Source organism: Pygocentrus nattereri, chromosome 13 (genome assembly GCF_015220715.1).
Source record: "Pygocentrus nattereri isolate fPygNat1 chromosome 13, fPygNat1.pri, whole genome shotgun sequence".
NCBI lineage: Eukaryota > Metazoa > Chordata > Actinopteri > Characiformes > Serrasalmidae > Pygocentrus > Pygocentrus nattereri.
This window is the reverse complement of record NC_051223.1, coordinates 2,093,200-2,098,962: the sequence shown is the minus strand read 5'-3', so window position 1 is coordinate 2,098,962 and position 5,763 is coordinate 2,093,200. Positions and strand designations below refer to the sequence as shown.

General features: G+C 43.2%; 1 long non-coding RNA gene across 1 annotated transcript in view; it reads left to right on the top strand.

Moving 5' to 3' along the window:
- Positions 1-5,051: 5,051 nt before the first annotated feature.
- Positions 5,052-5,763, top strand: part of LOC119264936 — a 5,471-nt gene continuing 4,759 nt past the window's right edge. Inside the window, exon 1 of the long non-coding RNA XR_005131288.1 lies at positions 5,052-5,349. This is a non-coding gene — a long non-coding RNA (uncharacterized LOC119264936). The remainder of the gene's footprint in view (positions 5,350-5,763) is intronic.

Genomic DNA, 5,763 nt, shown 5'->3' with positions numbered 1-5,763 from the left:
TTTTCACACTGATGCAAGAGCATCACAGTCATTGTGCGCTTTCAATTTCCAGCTTCCAACCTTCTTTACTGACGTCTTTTCCATGGATTTAAATGCAGATGCAACTTTAATCACCGTTTTTATTGAAACACTGGCTAGTTTAGATGTTTGTGTGACTGAATCTAATGTTACATAGTGATTTAACAGATTTTCTACATCGTTTCAACACACCAGCTGTGCTTTATGTTGTGCATGATTTTCATGATGCATGGACCATTAGGAATGCTCTAAAATCAATAAAATCTTTTTACATTGACTTACTTTGAAATGTATGTGTGTGTGTGTGTGTGTGTGTGTGTGTGTGTGTGTGTGTGTTTTCTGTCTTCTCCTGTAATTTTCTATTTTGGAGATATTGAATTTTCCTTGGCCAGTGAAAACACATACTTTTACAAAAACAGAATTTCTTGTGATTTTTTAAATTAAAAAATGCTAAAATTTTATGTCTATGTGTTACTTTCTGTGACGGTCGTTAAAAAAAGGACATTTTCCTTTTTAGACTATGTTTTGTTATTTAACAGAGCTTTGCTTTCAAGAGTTCACTTACTTCATGGAAAATGTGCTGGTAATTTTCTGCCAGTACAATTTTTCTTGTCTTCCAGTTATAGTTTCTTTTTTCACCAGGTGTGTATAAAATTTGTGGCAACGCACGAACATACATCTTCTCCGCCTGACTTGCAGACAACATCCAGACAAGATGTAAGATGTATCTTCAACACTCTGGGCTTCAAACTGGGCTCCTGGCTGTTTACTGGTGTGAGGAAGCATAAACTGTAACCAAACTGTGCTCGTTATTGATTGGAGTGGGAGGGGCTTGTGTTCAGTGGCCAGCCAGTCTGTGGTGTGGCGGGGCTGTAAGTGGAGCCGGAGCCAGGCTGAGTTCAGTGGCAGACCTGCTGGCACCAGAGCAGGGAGAGCCCATTGCTGGCAGCTCTGCAGGACAGGCCTGTCATTAGAGGAGCTGACTCTAGATCGGTGGTGCAATTAATCACAGCAGGGCCCAGCCACACACCTTCAGCCCCTCTCTCTCCCTCTCTCTCTCTCTCTCTCTCTCTCTCTCTCTCTCTCTCTCTCTCTCTCTCTCTCTCTCTCTCTCTCTCTCTCTCTCTCTCTCGGCCGTACGCCACCTTGGGTCAGCCAGACTCTGTGAGTCCCATTACTCTGCCTTCTGGCTTGTAATTTACTCTTCTTTTCCTTCAAACGCTGTCTCCATGCCCCAGTCAGAGAAGCTCCAAACAAGCCGATCACCATTCTAGGAATTTCACCTGAATGTTTGGGATATTTTTGAGTGGGTGGATAAACGAAGCCCATTGACTTCTCTCTCTAGTCTATTTTGACAGTTTCCAGTTACAGAAAAAAACATATTTCTTTGAATAACCATCCACCGTAAGGTTTTTAAGGAAACCAAAGGCAGTTTGGTTTGTGTCTGTGACATCTTCAAAGAACACTTTTGGTACCTTTTTTAAGAGAGCTGCTAAAAACAGGACTCGTGGGCTCCTGAGCGGGGGCCTTAAGCATTGGGCCTGCTGTCGGGAGACTGAGAGTTTGCTGCCCTGTGATGTAGTCATGCCTGGTCCAAGAGAAAACAACTACGCTTGCTCTGTTGGGTGGGCAGGATGCCTCCCCCTCTCCCCTTACCATGTAGTGGAATGCTGGCTGAAGTAACAGAATTGGCAGTTAGCGGTTTTGTGCACTGATCTGTCCAGTGACACTGTATTAGTGGCAATGATGCAAAACACTATATAAAATACAAAAGCACAAAACCAAAGTACAATAAAACCCACTATATCAATTAAATATATAGCCAGCTGATCACCTTTATTTCACAGGCCTTTGTGTTTATTTCAAAGGCTTTCGTTGTTGTCGTTATATTGTTGTCTGTCAGAGTAATTAGTAGAAATAATGAAATTACAGGAAGATTACAGTATTTAGAATCACGATAAAATTAATTTTACAGACCATTAAAATAACATATTGTTAATGAACTGATTTTTTTAATGGTGTATATTAGCCTCATAGTTCCTGTCCAAAACAACATAAGCGAACATGCATCCTGGCCTGACTACTGATCAGAAAACTGTAAGAGAAAAAAAATGTGCACTTTTGATTTTTAGCTGGACTTTTGCTTTAAGAACACACGCTGCTCTTACATGTGCACCCGGGTCATTTACAGTTACTAGACACGGACGACTCATCCAAAACAAAAACAGTTGCGCAACAGCTCGGAGTGACAGCATGTGGTCGAGATTCTTTGCTCTGAGGAGAAGACGTGACTTCTCCCAGTGTGTGTGTGAGGAGGGTAATGACAAGGCTCCGTGCTGCAGATGTACGAGCTGAGCTGTAAGAGTGACAGCAGGAGCGTCTTCTCAGCGGCGTCGCGGCTCCTCGGGCCATCCGTGCAATTTCTCTTATTACAAGGCTATGCGATGCATCCAAGGATGGCTATAGAATAAGCAAAGTCATTTGATTAGACAACAACAATGATAAGACTGGGTTGCAGCAAGAGAAAATAAAAGGAAGCCTTGAGGCAATTTGAAACCGGGATAACTGATGGTACTTCAAAGACTAAGCGGGACGACTGCTTTATTAGTGGAGACACAGGCCTCCAAAATTGTACAATTTCTTCTTCAAGAGAGACGGAGAGATAAACAGAGACAGGGAGGGTAAGAATGAAACCATGGTCTCCTTCACATTACAGGGCTGAATAAGCTATTAAGTGACATGAATGGCTGCTTAGGGCCCCACAGCCATCAGAGGCCCCTAACAACTTTTAAGTCAATTCTGTATGCTACCTTTATGTTGTCTAATAAGACCCTGGAAAGTGACTGCTTAATCCTGTCTTAACCATGAGAAGATGAGGATGAAGCTAAAAGATAAAGGTACCACCACCAACACCCCCCACCCCCTGCAACCCTGAGGGAGAACCGGCTTAGAAATTGGATGGATGTTTTGGTTTCTTTTTTATTTTTTTATTCTTTGTTAGCTTTTGGTCAGAAAACTAAAGTAGTCAATCTGAATGGAGAATTCCGAGGCCCTGTTAATGTTCAATCATCAGCAATACACAAAAATAGTTTTTTTTAAACTTAATTTATACTTGTGGTAGTCATTGTTATTAGTTAGCCTGCTTACTTAAGACGATGTATAAGATCTGCATGTACTGTCATGTAAAGAAATTAGAAATCAGACATTCCACTGTGGAAAATAATTTATAAGTGGAGAGCATTTAAAACAACCAGGTCAGGCCATCCTAAGAGCAGAGGGCAAGACGTGTAAAGACGTCTCCAACAATCTTAAAATGTCATTACGGGACCAGGTAGCTCTTGCCACAGTTGATGTCAAAGTACGTGCATCTATTATCAGTAAAACACTGTGCAAGTTTGATTTTCATAGCAGGTGTGCAAGGAGGAACCTGCCAGAGAACACCTACACAAAGAAATGCGTCCTTCTTTTCCATGGCAACGAAGGGTCCAACGGGTACATCCTTCACCAGCCAATATATTAAGAGACCCTTATTAGTCCCACAACAGGGAAATTTCGCCTCCGCATTTAACCCGTCCGTGACGTGAAACACCACACACACTCTAGTGAGCACACACACACACACACTAGGGGGCAGTGAGCACACTTGCCTGGAACGGTGGGCAGCCCTATACGCAGCGCCCGGGGAGCAGTTGGGGGTTAGGCGTCTTGCTCAAGGACACCTCAGTCACATGCGATCGGCTTTGGGGATCGAACCAGAGGAACCACAAGGCTGGTTCCCTAACCTCCAGCCCACGACTGCCCCAAGGTTCCAAGGTTCATTGTGTGCTGGCGAGGATTCGAGAACAAGGCGGCATCAACAGAGGAGCAAACAGTAGGTGAAGAGCACACTTTTAAATACAAGTTAAATATATTGTTGTTTAAAATGACTAACAATACAAATGTAAAAAAAACAAAACAAACTAAATAAAACAGTAGCTGGTGGTGAAGCATCTCCAGCACTAATAAATGAAAGAGCTTGAAAAATGGTGGTTAACCCTTACACGGCCAGGGCCATGGCTTTGGTCTCAGAATATCTGCCCTACACATGAATTAGAGCAACATGTCATGGGCCTCCTACATTCAACTAACTAGCCTAATTCTAAGCTAACCTACAGGTCATCCTCGTAAAGAGCAGACACAGGGCAAAGACCCACTTTTACTTGGCTATGAAACGAACCAGAAGAAGTCAATAAAGCCCACAGACAGACAAGACTCCAGAAGCTTGTTCATCATTGCTGGATCATAGTGGCGACAGATGGAGAAAGGCAGTCGCCTCTCCTTCCGCTCCACTCCTGAGCCTCTGAGTGCTTCCACGAAGACAGCATATCTATCAAACACAGCCAGTGTCCAGGCCTCTATAAGCCTGGCTTTATACAGTAGGAGACTGCAGGAGCACACGGTTAAATGGAGTTCTATTAACCCCTTACATGGCCAGGACCCACCAGTAGACCCACATTTTTATTATGCACTTCTACAACCTAAGAATAGCTCAGCCAGTTTACATTGAAGTCTCTGTAGTTCCTGAATGATAACCGCATGTAATAAACCAGGGTATTTAAGAAGTTAATGGCACTCTTAGACCTGCCTGATCCAGTAAATGTCTCAAAAAAGACAGAGAGCTCTGAGAATTAGAGTTAATCTAACATGAGACTGCAACTTCCTTAACCCTTGGCCAGGGTCCACCGGCAGGCCCAGAATCCTATAACTTTAGAATAGTTCTGCCAAGTCCTTGTAACTGCTGAATAATAAGCCTTAGTATGGTAACAAGTCTGTGATTTTAAAGGGTTAAGCATAGAGTAAATCATACACACACACATCTTCTAAGCCAGTTCTCCTTCTGGGTCGTGGGGGGTGCTGGAGCCTATCCCAGCTGTCACTGGGCGGAAGGCAGGATGGACAGGTGGCCAGTCCATCGCAGGGCAGACACACATTCCAACTGCATGTCTTTGGACTGTGGGAGGAAACCGGAGAACCTGGAGGAAACCCACGAAGACATGGGGAGAACATGAAGTCCACACAGAGAGGACCCCGGGGGCCCAACTGGGGACTCAAACACATGCCCTCCTTGCTGTGAGGCGACAGCGCTACCCACCACGCCACCGTGCCACCCATAGAGTAATTCAGTACATAAATAAAAAAAAAAAGTGTTGCCTATGATTATGAGGTATTGGTGGGGAGCCATCCTACCACCTCTGAGAGAACGAGGCCAGTTCTGTTCTTTTGGACTCTCAAACACAGATGGCTGAGGCATCGCTGGAAATCAAGCAAGATCTCCTTACAATACAGCCAATGGTGAGCAGCATCTAATATTAATGAATACATTTCATCTAAATTTCATTCCAATATTTAAACTGTTTACACAGCACTCTTTGCAGCTTAAAGGGGAACGCTTACTTAGTCATTCGACTGATTAGATGTAACTAAAATAATTCAGAGTGGTTTGGTGTGAAATGCATCTTTCTAAAGAAATTTACTAAGTCAGTCATTATTATAGTACGATAGGAACCAGACGTCTGTCCTTCTACACTACAAATATCATCATTTTATCTGCTATGCAAAATGACCAGTGAACTTGCATAAGTCTTATAAGGTTTTATATGTCACGCTGATAATGTTAAAATAGTGCTAAATCTTTTTTTTTTCCTACAATGCTCTGCACGTATCTCTCCGTTCTGTATGCGCTTTGTGTTGGTGGTTATGTCGCAT